Here is a 17,864-nt window from a genome sequence, read left to right on the forward strand (position 1 = left end):
ACCAGTGCCAACTTGGTCTGGTTTGAGAGTGCCAAGTCGGTCCTGAAAACTGACACCCAGAACAGTGGCTTGTGAGTTTTGTTTCCCAGGGAAAAAGCCTGTACAATGGTACAGGGCCTTGCGGCCTATAATTCCCTGGTGCCTCCTGGAATTGCGCCTCTTGCAGGATGCCTTTCAGACGCAAGGTGGCACCAGTGCCAACTTGGTCTGCTTTGAGAGTGTCAAGTGGGTCCTGAAAACTGACACCCAGAACAGTGGCTTGTGAGTTTTGTTTCCCAGGGAAAAAGCCTGTACAATGGTTCAGGGGCCTGAGGCCTTAAATTGCCGGGTGCCGCCTGGAACTCCGCATCTCGCCTCGTGTTTCCCAGACGCTAAGCAACACCAGTGCCAACTTGGTCTGGTTTGAGAGTGCCAAGTGGGTCCTGCAAACTAACACCCAGAACAGTGGCTTCTGAATATTTTTTCCCAGGGAAAAAGCCTGTAGAATGGTTTTGGGTCCTGCGGCCTTAAATTGCAGGTGCCTCCTGGAATTCCCCCTCTCGCAGGATGCCTCCCAGACGCAAGGTGGCACCAGTGCCAACTTGGTCTGGTTTAAGAGTGCCAAGTGGGTCCTGCAAACTGACACCCAGAACAGTGGCTTGTGAGTTTTGTTTCCCAGGGAAAAAGCCTGTACAATGGTTCAGGGTCCTGCGGCCTTAAATTGCGGGGTGCCTCCTGGAATTCCGCACCTCGCCAGTTGTTTCCCAGACGCTAAGCAACACCAGTGCCAACTTGGTCTGCTTTGAGAGTGCCAAGTCGGTCCTGAAAACTGACACCCAGAACAGTGGCTTGTGAGTTTTGTTTCCCAGGGAAAAAGCCTGTACAATGGTTCAGGGTCCTGCGGCCTTAAATTGCCGGGTGCCTCCTGGAATTCGGCGTCTTGCAAGATGCCTCCCAGACGCAAGGTGGCACCAGTGCCAACTTGGTCTGGGTTGAGAGTGCCAAGTCGGTCCTGGAAACTGACACCCAGAACAGTGGCTTGTGAGTTTTGTTTCCCAGGGAAAAAGCCTGTACAATGGTTCAGGGTCCTGCGGCCTTAAATTGCCGGATGCCTCCTGATATTCGGCGTCTTGCAAGATGCCTCCCAGACGCATGGTGGCACCAGTGCCAGCTTGGTCTGGGTTGAGAGTGCCAAGTGGGTCCTGAAAACTGACACCCAGAACAGTGGCTTCTGAATTTTGTTTTCCAGGGAAAAAGGCCTGTAAAATGGTTTTCGCTCCTGCGGCCTTAAATTGCCAGGTGCCTCCTGGAATTCAGCCTCTCGCAGGATGCCTCCCAGACGCAAGGTGGCACCAGTGCCAACTTGGTCTGGTTTGAGAGTGCCAAGTGGGTCCTGAAAACTGACACCCAGAACAGTGGCTTGTGAGTTTTGTTTCCCAGGGAAAAAGCCTGTACAATGGTTCAGGGTCCTGAGGCCTTAAATTGCCGGGTGCCTCCTGGAATTGCGCCTCTCGCAGGATGCCTCCCAGACGCCAGGTGGCACCAGTGCCAACTTGGTCTGGTTTGAGAGTGCCAAGTGGGTCCTGAAAACTGACACCCAGAACAGTGGCTTGTGAGTTTTGTTTCCCAGGGAAAAAGCCTGTACAATGGTACAGGGCCCTGCGGCCTTAAATTGCCGGGTGCCTCCTGGAACTCCGCATCTCGCCAGGTGTTTCCCAGACGCTAAGCAACACCAGTGCCAACTTGGTCTGGTTTAAGAGTGCCAAGTGGGTCCTGAAAACTGACACCCAGAACAGTGGCTTGTGAGTTTTGTTTCCCAGGGAAAAAGCCTGTACAATGGTTCAGGGTCCTGCGGCCTTAAATTGCGGGGTGCCTCCTGGAATTCCGCACCTCGCCAGTTGTTTCCCAGACACTAAGCAACACCAGTGCCAACTTGGTCTGGTTTGAGAGTGCCAAGTGGGTCCTGCAAACTGACACCCAGAACAGTGGCTTGTGAGTTTTGTTTCCCAGGGAAAAAGCCTGTACAATGGTACAGGGCCCTGCGGCCCTTAAATCCAGGGTGCCTCCTGGAATTCGGCCTCTCGCAGGATGCCTCCCAGACGCAAGGTGGCACCAGTGCCAGCTTGGTCTGGTTTGAGAGTGCCAAGTGGGTCCTGAAAACTGACACCCAGAACAGTGGCTTGTGAGTTTTGTTTCCCAGGGAAAAAGCCTGTACAATGGTTCAGGGGCCTGCGGTCTTAAATTACCAGGTGCCTCCTGGAATTCGGCCTCTCGCAGGATGCCTCCCAGATGCAAGGTGGCACCAGTGCCAACTTGGTCTGGTTTAAGAGTGCCAAGTGGGTCCTGAAAACTGACACCCAGAACAGTGGCTTGTGAGTTTTGTTTCCCAGGGAAAAAGCCTGTACAATGGTTCAGGTTCACACGGCCTTAAATTGCCGGGTGCCTCCTGGAATTCTGCATCTCGCCAGATGTTTCCAAGATGCTAAGCAACACCAGTGCCAACTTGGTCTGGTTTAAGAGTGCCAAGTGGGTCCTGCAAACTGACACCCAGAACAGTGGCTTGTGAGTTTTGTTGCCCAGGGAAAAAGCCTGTACAATGGTTCAGGGTCCTGCGGCCTTAAATTGCCGGGTGCCTCCTGGAATTCGGCGTCTTGCAAGATGCCTCCCAGACGCAAGGTGGCACCAGTGCCAACTTGGTCTGGTTCAAGAGTGCCAAGTGGGTCCTGCAAACTGACACCCAGAACAGTGGCTTGTGAGTTTTGTTTCCCAGGGAAAAAGCCTGTAGAATGTTTTTCGGTCCTGCGGCCTTAAATTGCCAGGTGCCTCCTGGAATTCCCCCTCTCGCAGGATGCCTCCCAGACGCAAGGTTGGACAAGTGCCAACTTGGTCTGGTTTAAGAGTGCCAAGTGGGTCCTGAAAACTGACACCCAGAACAGTGGCTTGTGAGTTTTGTTTCCCAGGGAAAAAGCCTGTACAATGGTTCAGGGTCCTGCGGCCTTAAATTGCCGGGTGCCTCCTGGAATTGCGCCTCTCGCAGGATGCCTCCCAGACGCAAGGTGGCACCAGTGCCAACTTGGTCTGGTTTAAGAGTGCCAAGTGGGTCCTGCAAACTGACACCCAGAACAGTGGCTTGTGACTTTTGTTTCCCAGGGAAAAAGCCTGTACAATGGTTCAGGGGCCTGCGGCCTTAAATTGCCGGGTGACTCCTGGAATTCGGCCTCTCGCAGGATGCCTCCCAGACGCAAGGTTGGACAAGTGCCAACTTGGTCTGGTTTAAGAGTGCCAAGTGGGTCCTGAAAACTGACACCCAGAACAGTGGCTTGTGAGTTTTGTTTCCCAGGGAAAAAGCCTGTACAATGGTACAGGGTCCTGCGGCCTTAAATTGCCGGGTGCCTCCTGGAATTCCGCATCTCGCCAATTGTTTCCCAGACGCTAAGCAACACCAGTGCCAACTTGGTCTGGTTTGAGACTGTCAAGTGGGTCCTGAAAACTGACACCCAGAACAGTGGCTTCTGAATTTTGTTTCCCAGGGAAAAAGGCCTGTAAAATGGTTTTCGCTCCTGCGGCCTTAAATTGCCAGGTGCCTCCTGGAATTCCGCACCTCGCCAGTTGTTTCCCAGACGCTAAGCAACACCAGTGCCAACTTGGTCTGGTTTGAGAGTGCCAAGTCGGTCCTGAAAACTGACACCCAGAACAGTGGCTTGTGAGTTTTGTTTCCCAGGGAAAAAGCCTGTACAATGGTACAGGGCCCTGCGGCCTTTAATTCCTTGGTGCCTCCTGGAATTGCGCCTCTCGCAGGATGCCTTTCAGACGCAAGGTGGCACCAGTGCCAACTTGGTCTGCTTTGAGAGTGTCAAGTGGGTCCTGAAAACTGACACCCAGAACAGTGGCTTGTGAGTTTTGTTTCCCAGGGAAAAAGCCTCTACAATGGTTCAGGGGCCTGCGGTCTTAAATTGCCGGGTGCCTCCTGGAATTCAGCCTCTCGCAGGATGCCTCCCAGACGCAAGGTGGCACCAGTGCCAACTTGGTCTGGTTTGAGAGTGCCAAGTGGGTCCTGAAAACTGACACCCAGAACAGTGGCTTGTGAGTTTTGTTTCCCAGGGAAAAAGCCTGTACAATGGTTGAAGGTCCTGCGGCCTTAAATTGCCAGGTGCCTCCTGTAATTGCGCCTCTCGCAGGATGCCTCCCAGACGCAAGGTGGCACCAGTGCCAACTTGGTCTGGTTTAAGAGTGCCAAGTGGGTCCTCAAAACTGACACCCAGAACAGTGGCTTGTGAGTTTTGTTTCCCAGGGAAAAAGCCTGTACAATGGTTCAGGGTCCTGCGGCCTTAAATTGCCGGGTGCCTCCTGGAATTCGGCCTCTCGCAGGATGCCTCCCAGACGCAAGGTGGCACCAGTGCCAACTTGGTCTGGTTTGAGAGTGCCAAGTGGGTCCTGAAAACTGACACCCAGAACAGTGGCTTCTGAGTTTTGTTTCCCAGGGAAAAAGCCTGTACAATGGTACAGGGCCCTGCGGCCTTTAATTCCTGGGTGCCTCCTGGAATTGCGCCTCTCGCAGGATGCCTTTCAGACGCAAGGTGGCACCAGTGCCAACTTGGTCTGCTTTGAGAGTGCCTAGTGGGTCCTGAAAACTGACACCCAGAACAGTGGCTTGTGAGTTTTGTTTCCCAGGGAAAAAGCCTGTACAATGGTTCAGGGGCCTGCGGTCTTAAATTGCAGGGTGCCTCCTGGAATTCCACATCTCGCCAGATGTTTCCAAGACGCTAAGCAACACCAGTGCCAACTTAGTCTGGTTTGAGAGTGCCAAGTCTGTCCTGCAAACTGACACCCAGAACAGTGGCTTGTGAGTTTTGTTTCCCAGGGAAAAAGCCTGTACAATGGTTTAGGGTCCTGCGGCCTTAAATTGCCGGGTGCCTCCTGGAATTCGGCGTCTTGCAAGATGCCTCCCAAACGCAAGGTGGCACCAGTGCCAACTTGGTCTTGGTTGAGAGTGTCAAGTGGGTCCTGCAAACTGACACCCAGAACAGTGGCTTCTGAATTTTGTTTTCCAGAGAAAAAGCCTGTAGAATGGTTTTCGGTCCCTCGGCCTTAAATTGCCAGGTGCCTCCTGGAATTCAGCTTCTCGCAGGATGCCTCCCAGACCCAAGGTGGCACCAGTGCCAACTTGGTCTTGTTTAAGAGTGCCAAGTGGGTCCTGAAAACTGACACCCAGAACAGTGGCTTGTGAGTTTTGTTTCCCAGGGAAAAAGCCTGTACAATGGTTCAGGGGCCTGCGGCCTTAAATTGCCGGGTGCCTCCTGGAATTCGGCCTCTCGCAGGATGCCTCCCAGACGCAAGGTGGCACCAGTGCCAACTTGGTCTGGTTTAAGAGTGCCAAGTGGGTCCTGGAAACTGACACCCAGAACAGTGGCTTGTGAGTTTTGTTTCCCAGGGAAAAAGCCTGTACAATGGTTCAGGGGCCTGAGGCCTTAAATTGCCGGGTGCCTCCTGGAATTCGGCCTCTCGCAGGATGCCTCCCAGACGCAAGGTGGCACCAGTGCCAACTTGGTCTGGTTTAAGAGTGCCAAGTGGGTCCTGAAAACTGACACCCAGAACAGTGGCTTGTGAGTTTTGTTTCCCAGGGAAAAAGCCTGTACAATGGTTCAGGGTCCTGCGGCCTTAAATTGCGGGGTGCCTCCTGGAATTCCGCACCTCGCCAGTTGTTTCCCAGACGCTAAGCAACACCAGTGCCAACTTGGTCTGGTTTGAGAGTGCCAAGTCGGTCCTGAAAACTGACACCCAGAACAGTGGCTTGTGAGTTTTGTTTCCCAGGGAAAAAGCCTGTACAATGGTACAGGGCCTTGCGGCCTATAATTCCTGGGTGCCTCCTGGAATTGCGCCTCTTGCAGGATGCCTTTCAGACGCAAGGTGGCACCAGTGCCAACTTGGTCTGCTTTGAGAGTGTCAAGTGGGTCCTGAAAACTGACACCCAGAACAGTGGCTTGTGAGTTTTGTTTCCCAGGGAAAAAGCCTGTACAATGGTTCAGGGGCCTGAGGCCTTAAATTGCCGGGTGCATCCTGGAATTCGGCCTCTCGCAGGATGCCTCCCAGATGCAAGGTGGCACCAGTGCCAACTTGGTCTGGTTTAAGAGTGCCAAGTGGGTCCTGCAAACTGACACCCAGAACAGTGGCTTGTGAGTTTTGTTTCCCAGGGAAAAAGCCTGTACAATGGTTCAGGGGCCTGAGGCCTTAAATTGCCGGGTGCCGCCTGGAACTCCGCATCTCGCCTCGTGTTTCCCAGACGCTAAGCAACACCAGTGCCAACTTGGTCTGGTTTGAGAGTGCCAAGTGGGTCCTGCAAACTAACACCCAGAACAGTGGCTTCTGAATATTTTTTCCCAGGGAAAAAGCCTGTAGAATGGTTTTGGGTCCTGCGGCCTTAAATTGCAGGTGCCTCCTGGAATTCCCCCTCTCGCAGGATGCCTCCCAGACGCAAGGTGGCACCAGTGCCAACTTGGTCTGGTTTAAGAGTGCCAAGTGGGTCCTGCAAACTGACACCCAGAACAGTGGCTTGTGAGTTTTGTTTCCCAGGGAAAAAGCCTGCACAATGGTTCAGGGTCCTGCGGCCTTAAATTGCGGGGTGCCTCATGGAATTCCGCACCTCGCCAGTTGTTTCCCAGACGCTAAGCAACACCAGTGCCAACTTGGTCTGCTTTGAGAGTGCCAAGTCGGTCCTGAAAACTGACACCCAGAACAGTGGCTTGTGAGTTTTGTTTCCCAGGGAAAAAGCCTGTACAATGGTTCAGGGTCCTGCGGCCTTAAATTGCCGGGTGCCTCCTGGAATTCGGCGTCTTGCAAGATGCCTCCCAGACGCAAGGTGGCACCAGTGCCAACTTGGTCTGGGTTGAGAGTGTCAAGTGGGTCCTGCAAACTGACACCCAGAACAGTGGCTTCTGAATTTTGTTTTCCAGGGAAAAAGCCTGTAGAATGGTTTTCGGTCCTGCGGCCTTAAATTGCCAGGTGCCTCCTGGAATTCAGCTTCTCGCAGGATGCCTCCCAGACGCAAGGTGGCACCAGTGCCAACTTGCTCTTGTTTAAGAGTGCCAAGTGGGTCCTGAAAACTGACACCCAGAACAGTGGCTTGTGAGTTTTGTTTCCCAGGGAAAAAGCCTGTACAATGGTTCAGGGGCCTGCGGCCTTAAATTGCCGGGTGCCTCCTGTAATTGCGCCTCTCGCAGGATGCCTCCCAGACGCAAGGTGGCACCAGTGCCAACTTGGTCTGGTTTAAGAGTGCCAAGTGGGTCCTGGAAACTGACACCCAGAACAGTGGCTTGTGAGTTTTGTTTCCCAGGGAAAAAGCCTGTACAATGGTTCAGGGTCCTGAGGCCTTAAATTGCCGGGTGCCTCCTGGAATTCGGCCTCTCGCAGGATGCCTCCCAGATGCAAGGTGGCACCAGTGCCAACTTGGTCTGGTTTAAGAGTGCCAAGTGGGTCCTGAAAACTGACACCCAGAACAGTGGCTTGTGAGTTTTGTTTCCCAGGGAAAAAGCCTGTACAATGGTTCAGGGGCCTGAGGCCTTAAATTGCCGGGTGCCTCCTGGAATTCGGCCTCTCGCAGGATGCCTCCCAGACGCAAGGTGGCACCAGTGCCAACTTGGTCTGGTTTAAGAGTGCCAAGTGGGTCCTGAAAACTGACACCCAGAACAGTGGCTTGTGAGTTTTGTTTCCCAGGGAAAAAGCCTGTACAATGGTTCAGGGTCCTGCGGCCTTAAATTGCGGGGTGCCTCCTGGAATTCCGCACCTCGCCAGTTGTTTCCCAGACGCTAAGCAACACCAGTGCCAACTTGGTCTGGTTTGAGAGTGCCAAGTCGGTCCTGAAAACTGACACCCAGAACAGTGGCTTGTGAGTTTTGTTTCCCAGGGAAAAAGCCTGTACAATGGTACAGGGCCTTGCGGCCTATAATTCCTGGGTGCCTCCTGGAATTGCGCCTCTTGCAGGATGCCTTTCAGACGCAAGGTGGCACCAGTGCCAACTTGGTCTGCTTTGAGAGTGTCAAGTGGGTCCTGAAAACTGACACCCAGAACAGTGGCTTGTGAGTTTTGTTTCCCAGGGAAAAAGCCTGTACAATGGTTCAGGGGCCTGAGGCCTTAAATTGCCGGGTGCATCCTGGAATTCGGCCTCTCGCAGGATGCCTCCCAGATGCAAGGTGGCACCAGTGCCAACTTGGTCTGGTTTAAGAGTGCCAAGTGGGTCCTGCAAACTGACACCCAGAACAGTGGCTTGTGAGTTTTGTTTCCCAGGGAAAAAGCCTGTACAATGGTTCAGGGGCCTGAGGCCTTAAATTGCCGGGTGCCGCCTGGAACTCCGCATCTCGCCTCGTGTTTCCCAGACGCTAAGCAACACCAGTGCCAACTTGGTCTGGTTTGAGAGTGCCAAGTGGGTCCTGCAAACTAACACCCAGAACAGTGGCTTCTGAATATTTTTTCCCAGGGAAAAAGCCTGTAGAATGGTTTTGGGTCCTGCGGCCTTAAATTGCAGGTGCCTCCTGGAATTCCCCCTGTCGCAGGATGCCTCCCAGACGCAAGGTGGCACCAGTGCCAACTTGGTCTGGTTTAAGAGTGCCAAGTGGGTCCTGAAAACTGACACCCAGAACAGTGGCTTGTGAGTTTTGTTTCCCAGGGAAAAAGCCTGTACAATGGTTCAGGGTCCTGCGGCCTTAAATTGCGGGGTGCCTCATGGAATTCCGCACCTCGCCAGTTGTTTCCCAGACGCTAAGCAACACCAGTGCCAACTTGGTCTGCTTTGAGAGTGCCAAGTCGGTCCTGAAAACTGACACCCAGAACAGTGGCTTGTGAGTTTTGTTTCCCAGGGAAAAAGCCTGTACAATGGTTCAGGGTCCTGCGGCCTTAAATTGCCGGGTGCCTCCTGGAATTCGGCGTCTTGCAAGATGCCTCCCAGACGCAAGGTGGCACCAGTGCCAACTTGGTCTGGGTTGAGAGTGTCAAGTGGGTCCTGCAAACTGACACCCAGAACAGTGGCTTCTGAATTTTGTTTTCCAGGGAAAAAGCCTGTAGAATGGTTTTCGGTCCTGCGGCCTTAAATTGCCAGGTGCCTCCTGGAATTCAGCTTCTCGCAGGATGCCTCCCAGACGCAAGGTGGCACCAGTGCCAACTTGCTCTTGTTTAAGAGTGCCAAGTGGGTCCTGAAAACTGACACCCAGAACAGTGGCTTGTGAGTTTTGTTTCCCAGGGAAAAAGCCTGTACAATGGTTCAGGGGCCTGCGGCCTTAAATTGCCGGGTGCCTCCTGTAATTGCGCCTCTCGCAGGATGCCTCCCAGACGCAAGGTGGCACCAGTGCCAACTTGGTCTGGTTTGAGAGTGCCAAGTGGGTCCTGGAAACTGACACCCAGAACAGTGGCTTGTGAGTTTTGTTTCCCAGGGAAAAAGCCTGTACAATGGTTCAGGGTCCTGAGGCCTTAAATTGCCGGGTGCCTCCTGGAATTCGGCCTCTCGCAGGATGCCTCCCAGATGCAAGGTGGCACCAGTGCCAACTTGGTCTGGTTTAAGAGTGCCAAGTGGGTCCTGAAAACTGACACCCAGAACAGTGGCTTGTGAGTTTTGTTTCCCAGGGAAAAAGCCTGTACAATGGTTCAGGGTCCTGAGGCCTTAAATTGCCGGGTGCCTCCTGGAATTGCGCCTCTCGTAGGATGCCTCCCAGACGCCAGGTGGCACCAGTGCCAACTTGGTCTGGTTTGAGAGTGCCAAGTGGGTCCTGAAAACTAACACCCAGAACAGTGGCTTGTGAGTTTTGTTTCCCAGGGAAAAAGCCTGTACAATGGTTCAGGGGCCTGAGGCCTTAAATTGCCGGGTGCCTCCTGGAACTCCGCATCTCGCCAGGTGTTTCCCAGACGCTAAGCAACACCAGTGCCAACTTGGTCTGGTTTAAGAGTGCCAAGTGGGTCCTGCAAACTGACACCCAGAACAGTGGCTTGTGAGTTTTGTTTCCCAGGGAAAAAGCCTGTACAATGGTACAGGGCCCTGCGGCCCTTAAATCCAGGGTGCCTCCTGGAATTCGGCCTCTCGCAGGATGCCTCCCAGACGCAAGGTGGCACCAGTGCCAGCTTGGTCTGGTTTGAGAGTGCCAAGTGGGTCCTGAAAACTGACACCCAGAACAGTGGCTTGTGAGTTTTGTTTCCCAGGGAAAAAGCCTGTACAATGGTTCAGGGGCCTGCGGTCTTAAATTACCAGGTGCCTCCTGGAATTCGGCCTCTCGCAGGATGCCTCCCAGATGCAAGGTGGCACCAGTGCCAACTTGGTCTGGTTTAAGAGTGCCAAGTGGGTCCTGAAAACTGACACCCAGAACAGTGGCTTGTGAGTTTTGTTTCCCAGGGAAAAAGCCTGTACAATGGTTCAGGTTCACACGGCCTTAAATTGCCGGGTGCCTCCTGGAATTCTGCATCTCGCCAGATGTTTCCAAGATGCTAAGCAACACCAGTGCCAACTTGGTCTGGTTTGAGAGTGCCAAGTGTGTCCTGCAAACTGACACCCAGAACAGTGGCTTGTGAGTTTTGTTGCCCAGGGAAAAAGCCTGTACAATGGTTCAGGGTCCTGCGGCCTTAAATTGCCGGGTGCCTCCTGAAATTCGGCGTCTTGCAAGATGCCTCCCAGACGCAAGGTGGCACCAGTGCCAACTTAATCTGGGTTGAGAGTGCCAAGTGGGTCCTGAAAAACTGACACCCAGAACAGTGGCTTCTGAATTTTGTTTTCCAGGGAAAAAGCCTGTAGAATGTTTTTCGGTCCTGCGGCCTTAAATTGCCAGGTGCCTCCTGGAATTCCCCCTCTCGCAGGATGCCTCCCAGACGCAAGGTTGGACAAGTGCCAACTTGGTCTGGTTTAAGAGTGCCAAGTGGGTCCTGAAAACTGACACCCAGAACAGTGGCTTGTGAGTTTTGTTTCCCAGGGAAAAAGCCTGTACAATGGTTCAGGGTCCTGCGGCCTTAAATTGCCGGGTGCCTCCTGGAATTGCGCCTCTCGCAGGATGCCTCCCAGACGCAAGGTGGCACCAGTGCCAACTTGGTCTGGTTTAAGAGTGCCAAGTGGGTCCTGCAAACTGACACCCAGAACAGTGGCTTGTGACTTTTGTTTCCCAGGGAAAAAGCCTGTACAATGGTTCAGGGGCCTGCGGCCTTAAATTGCCGGGTGACTCCTGGAATTCGGCCTCTCGCAGGATGCCTCCCAGACGCAAGGTTGGACAAGTGCCAACTTGGTCTGGTTTAAGAGTGCCAAGTGGGTCCTGAAAACTGACACCCAGAACAGTGGCTTGTGAGTTTTGTTTCCCAGGGAAAAAGCCTGTACAATGGTACAGGGTCCTGCGGCCTTAAATTGCCGGGTGCCTCCTGGAATTCCGCATCTCGCCAATTGTTTCCCAGACGCTAAGCAACACCAGTGCCAACTTGGTCTGGTTTGAGACTGTCAAGTGGGTCCTGAAAACTGACACCCAGAACAGTGGCTTCTGAATTTTGTTTTCCAGGGAAAAAGGCCTGTAAAATGGTTTTCGCTCCTGCGGCCTTAAATTGCAGGGTGCCTCCTGGAATTCCCCCTCTCGCAGGATGCCTCCCAGACACAAGGTGGCACCAGTGCCAACTTGGTCTGGTTTGAGAGTGTCAAGTGGGTCCTGAAAACTGACACCCAGAACAGTGGCTTGTGAGTTTTGTTTCCCAGGGAAAAAGCCTGTACAATGGTTCAGGGTCCTGCGGCCTTAAATTGCCGGATGCCTCCTGATATTCGGCGTCTTGCAAGATGCCTCCCAGACGCATGGTGGCACCAGTGCCAGCTTGGTCTGGGTTGAGAGTGCCAAGTGGGTCCTGAAAACTGACACCCAGAACAGTGGCTTCTGAATTTTGTTTTCCAGGGAAAAAGGCCTGTAAAATGGTTTTCGCTCCTGCGGCCTTAAATTGCCAGGTGCCTCCTGGAATTCAGCCTCTCGCAGGATGCCTCCCAGACGCAAGGTGGCACCAGTGCCAACTTGGTCTGGTTTGAGAGTGCCAAGTGGGTCCTGAAAACTGACACCCAGAACAGTGGCTTGTGAGTTTTGTTTCCCAGGGAAAAAGCCTGTACAATGGTTGAAGGTCCTGCGGCCTTAAATTGCCAGGTGCCTCCTGGAATTCAGCCTCTCGCAGGATGCCTCCCAGACGCAACATGACACCAGCGCCAACTTGGTCTGGTTTAAGAGTGCCAAGTGGGTCCTGCAAACTGACACCCAGAACAGTGGCTTGTGAGTTTTGTTTCCCAGGGTAAAAGCCTGTACAATGGTTCAGGGTCCTGCGGCCTTAAATTGCGGGGTGCTTCCTGAATTCCGCACCTCGCCAGTTGTTTCCCAGACGCTAAGCAACACCAGTGCCAACTTGGTCTGGTTTGAGAGTGCCAAGTCGGTCCTGAAAACTGACACCCAGAACAGTGGCTTGTGAGTTTTGTTTCCCAGGGAAAAAGCCTGTACAATGGTACAGGGCCCTGCGGCCTTTAATTCCTGGGTGCCTCCTGGAATTGCGCCTCTCGCAGGATGCCTTTAAGACGCAAGGTGGCACCAGTGCCAACTTGGTCTGGTTTAAGAGTGCCAAGTGGGTCCTGCAAACTGACACCCAGAACAGTGGCTTCTGAGTTTTGTTTCCCAGGGAAAAAGCCTGTACAATGGTTCAGGGGCCTGCGGCCTTAAATTGCCGGGTGCCTCCTGGAATTCGGCCGCTCGCAAAATGCCTCCCAGATGCAAGGTGGCACCCGTGCTACCTTGGTCTGCTTTGAGAGTGTCAAGTGGGTCCTGAAAACTGACACCCAGAACAGTGGCTTGTGAGTTTTGTTTCCCAGGGAAAAAGCCTGTACAATGGTTCAGGAGCCTGAGGCCTTAAATTGCCGGGTGCCTCCTGGAATTCCACATCTCGCCAGGTGTTTCCCAGACGCTAAGCAACACCAGTGCCAGCTTGGTCTGGTTTAAGAGTGCCAAGTGGGTCCTGGAAACTGACACCCAGAACAGTGGCTTGTGAGTTTTGTTTCCCAGGGAAAAAGCCTGTACAATGGTACAGGGCCCTGCGGCCTTTAATTCCTGGGTGCCTCCTGGAATTGCGCCTCTCGCAGGATGCCTTTCAGACGCAAGGTGGCACCAGTGCCAACTTGGTCTCCTTTGAGAGTGTCAAGTGGGTCCTGAAAACTGACACCCAGAACAGTGGCTTGTGAGTTTTGTTTCCCAGGGAAAAAGCCTGTACAATGGTTCAGGGGCCTGCGGCCGTAAATTGGTAGGTGACTCCTGGAATTCGGCATCTCGCAGGATGTTTCCCAGACGCTAAACGGCACCGGTGCCAACTTGGTCTGGTTTGAGAGTGCCAAGTGGGTCCTGAAAACTGACACCCAGAACAGTGGCTTGTGAGTTTTGTTTCCCAGGGAAAAAGCCTGTACAATGGTTCAGGAGCCAGCGACCTTAAATTGCAGGGTGCCTCCAGAAATTGCACCTCTCGCAGGATGCCTCCCAGACACAAGGTTGAACCAGTGCCAACTTGGTCTGGATTGAGATTGCCAAGTGGGTCCTGCAAACTGACACCCAGAACAGTGGCTTGTGAGTTTTGTTTCCCAGGGAAAAGGCCTGTACACGGGTTCAGATGCCTGAAATTTTGAATTTCCGTGTGCCTCCTGGATTTCGGCCTCTCGCAGGATGCCTCCCAGACGCAAAGTTGCAGCAGTGCCAACTTGGTCTGGTTTGGGAGTGCCAAGTGGGTCCTGAAAACTTACACCCAGAACAGTGGCTTGTGAGTTTTGTTTCCCAGGGAAAAAGCCTGTACAACGGTTCAGGGTCCTGCGGCCTTAAATTGCCAGGTACCTCCTGGAATTCGGCCTCTCGCAGGATGTTTCCCAGACGCTAAACGGCACCGGTGCCCACTTGGTCTGGTTTGAGAGTGCCAAGTGGGTCCAGAAAACTGACACCCAGAACAGTGGCTTGTGAGTTTTGTTTCCCAGGGAAAAAGCCTGTACAATGGTTCAGGAGCCAGCGACCTTAAATTGCAGGGTGCCTCCAGAAATTGCACCTCTCGCAGGATGCCTCCCAGACACAAGGTTGAACCAGTGCCAACTTGGTCTGGATTGAGATTGACAAGTGGGTCCTGCAAACTGACACCCAGAACAGTGGCTTGTGAGTTTTGTTTCCCAGGGAAAAGGCCTGTACACGGGTTCAGATGCCTGAAATTTTGAATTTCCGTGTGCCTCCTGGAATTCCCCCTCTCGCAGGATGCCTCCCAGACGCAAGGTGGCACCAGTGCCAACTTGGTCTGGTTTGAGAGTGCCAAGTGTTTCCTGAAAACTGACACCCAGAACAGTGGCTTGTGAGTTTTGTTTCCCAGGGAAAAAGCCTGTACAACGGTTCAGGGTCCTGCGGCCTTAAATTGCGGGGTGCCTCCTGGAATTCCGCCTTTCGTAGGATGTTTTCCTGACGCTAAGCGGTACCCGTGCCTACTTAGTCTGGTTTGAGAGTGCCAAGTGGGTCCTGCAAACTGAAACCCAGAACAGTGGCTTGTGAGTGTTCTTTCCCGGGGAAAATGCCTTTACAATGGTTCAGGGTCATGCCGCCTTAAATAGCCGGGTGCCTCCTGGAATTCGGCTTCTTCCAATATGCCTTCCAGACGCAATGTGCCATCACTGCCAATTTGGTCTGGTTTGAGAATGCCAAGTGGGTCCTGCAAACTGACACCCAGAACAGTGGCATCTGAGTTTTATTTCCCAGGGAAAAAGCCTGTACAATGGTTTTGGGTCCGGCGGCCTTAAATTGCCCAGTGCCTCCTGGAATTGCGCCTCTCGCAAGATGCCTCACAGATGCAAAGTGGAACCAGTGCCGACATGGTCTGGTTTGAGAGTGCCAAGTGGGTCCTGAAAACTGACACCCAGAACAGTGGCTTCTGAGTTTTGTTTCCCAGGGAAAAGGCCTGTACAATGGTTCAGGGTCCTGGGGCCTTAAATTGCCGGGTGCCTCCTGGAATTTCGCCTCTCGCAGGATGCCTGCAGACGCAAGGTGACACCAGTGCCAGCTTGGTCTGGTTTGAGAGTGCCAGGTGGATCCTGCAAACTGACACCCAGAAAAGTGGCTTCTGAGTTTTATTTCCCAGGGAAAAACCTGTACAATGGTTTAGTGTCCTGCGGACATAAATTTCCGGGTGCCTCCTGGAATTTGGCCTCTCGCAGGATGCCTCCAAGACGCAAGGCGGCACCAGTGAACTCTTGGTCTGGTTTAAGAGTGCCAAGTGGGTCCTGAAAACTGACACCCAGAACAGTGGCTTATAAGTTTTCTTTCCCAGGGAAAAGCCTGTACATTGGTTCAGTGGCTTGAGGCGTTAAATTGCCAGGTGCCCCCTGGAATTGTGCCTCTCACAGGATGTTTCCCAGACGCTAAGCGGCACCGGTGCTCCCTTAGTCTCGTATCAGAGTGCCAAGTGGGTCCTGCAAACTGAAACCGAGATGGGTGCTTCAGGTGGAGCAGCAGCGAGCACAGCATCGTTTTTGCAGCAGCTCCTTGCATACGCCTGTTTTTGGGAGTTGAAAGGCTTGCAGAGTGTTTTGGGGAGTTAAAAGGCTCCCAAGTGTTCAAGTAACTTTTTCTCTTCTCTGGAAAGCTGCAGGCTCAGTGCCAGTGTTCTGCAGCTTCTTTCTTCACGTTTCAGCTCTCCGTGTGCTGGAGAAGCCGGAGAGGCTTCCTTGCCGCCGAAGCGGCACCTTCGCCGGCAGAGAGCATCCTGCCGGCCGCGGTGCGCTCCGGAGCGGGGCTTGTGCCGGAAGACGCCGGCAACAGGCGCTTACCTCCGGACAGCTCCGGATCTCCCCTCTCATGCGTCTCTTGTCGCCTACATGGCAGGGAAAAGCCTCCCCACTCTGTCTAGGAAGGAGAAAGTGTGCCAGCACAGCAAACGCCTCCCGCACTTTCCCTGCAATTCAGCAAGTGCTTTGCAGCTTGAAATTGGAAGGAAAGCCTCAGATTTAGCAGCCAGAGCTTCAGGAGGAGCAGCAGCGAGCACAGCATGGTTTTTGCAGCAGCTCCTTGCATACGCCTGCTTTTGGGAGTTGAAAGGCTTGCAGAGTGTTCAAGCACCTCTTTCTCTCCGCTGGAAAGCTGCAGGCTCAGTGCCAGTGTTCTGCAGCTTCTTTCTTCACGTTTCAGCTCTCCGTGTGCTGGAGAAGCCGGAGAGGCTTCCTTGCCGCCGAAGCGGCACCTTCGCCGGCAGAGAGCATCCTGCCGGCCGCGGTGCGCTCCGGAGCGGGGCTTGTGCCGGAAGACGCCGGCAACAGGCGCTTACCTCCGGACAGCTCCGGATCTCCCCTCTCATGCGTCTCTTGTCGCCTACATGGCAGGGAAAAGCCTCCCCACTCTGTCTAGGAAGGAGAAAGTGTGCCAGCACAGCAAACGCCTCCCGCACTTTCCCTGCAATTCAGCAAGTGCTTTGCAGCTTGAAATTGGAAGGAAAGCCTCAGATTTAGCAGCCAGAGCTTCAGGAGGAGCAGCAGCGAGCACAGCATGGTTTTTGCAGCAGCTCCTTGCATACGCCTGCTTTTGGGAGTTGAAAGGCTTGCAGAGTGTTCAAGCACCTTTTTCTCTCCGCTGGAAAGCTGCAGGCTCAGTGCCAGTGTTCTGCAGCTTCTTTCTTCACGTTTCAGCTCTCCGTGTGCTGGAGAAGCCGGAGAGGCTTCCTTGCCGCCGAAGCGGCACCTTCGCCGGCAGAGAGCATCCTGCCGGCCGCGGTGCGCTCCGGAGCGGGGCTTGTGCCGGAAGACGCCGGCAACAGGCGCTTACCTCCGGACAGCTCCGGATCTCCCCTCTCATGCGTCTCTTGTCGCCTACATGGCAGGGAAAAGCCTCCCCACTCTGTCTAGGAAGGAGAAAGTGTGCCAGCACAGCAAACGCCTCCCGCACTTTCCCTGCAATTCAGCAAGTGCTTTGCAGCTTGAAATTGGAAGGAAAGCCTCATATTTAGCAGCCAGAGCTTCAGGAGGAGCAGCAGCGAGCACAGCATGGTTTTTGCAGCAGCTCCTTGCATACGCCTGCTTTTGGGAGTTGAAAGGCTTGCAGAGTGTTCAAGCACCTTTTTCTCTCCGCTGGAAAGCTGCAGGCTCAGTGCCAGTGTTCTGCAGCTTCTTTCTTCACGTTTCAGCTCTCCGTGTGCTGGAGAAGCCGGAGAGGCTTCCTTGCCGCCGAAGCGGCACCTTCGCCGGCAGAGAGCATCCTGCCGGCCGCGGTGCGCTCCGGAGCGGGGCTTGTGCCGGAAGACGCCGGCAACAGGCGCTTACCTCCGGACAGCTCCGGAACTCCCCTCTCATGCGTCTCTTGTCGCCTACATGGCAGGGAAAAGCCTCCCCACTCTGTCTAGGAAGGAGAAAGTGTGCCAGCACAGCAAACGCCTCCCGCACTTTCCCTGCAATTCAGCAAGTGCTTTGCAGCTTGAAATTGGAAGGAAAGCCTCAGATTTAGCAGCCAGAGCTTCAGGAGGAGCAGCAGCGAGCACAGCATGGTTTTTGCAGCAGCTCCTTGCATACGCCTGCTTTTGGGAGTTGAAAGGCTTGCAGAGTGTTCAAGCACCTTTTTCTCTCCGCTGGAAAGCTGCAGGCTCAGTGCCAGTGTTCTGCAGCTTCTTTCTTCACGTTTCAGCTCTCCGTGTGCTGGAGAAGCCGGAGAGGCTTCCTTGCCGCCGAAGCGGCACCTTCGCCGGCAGAGAGCATCCTGCCGGCCGCGGTGCGCTCCGGAGCGGGGCTTGTGCCGGAAGACGCCGGCAACAGGCGCTTACCTCCGGACAGCTCCGGATCTCCCCTCTCATGCGTCTCTTGTCGCCTACATGGCAGGGAAAAGCCTCCCCACTCTGTCTAGGAAGGAGAAAGTGTGCCAGCA

Source organism: Fringilla coelebs (assembly GCF_963513975.1).
Source record: "Fringilla coelebs genome assembly, chromosome: 26".
Taxonomy (NCBI): domain Eukaryota; kingdom Metazoa; phylum Chordata; class Aves; order Passeriformes; family Fringillidae; genus Fringilla; species Fringilla coelebs.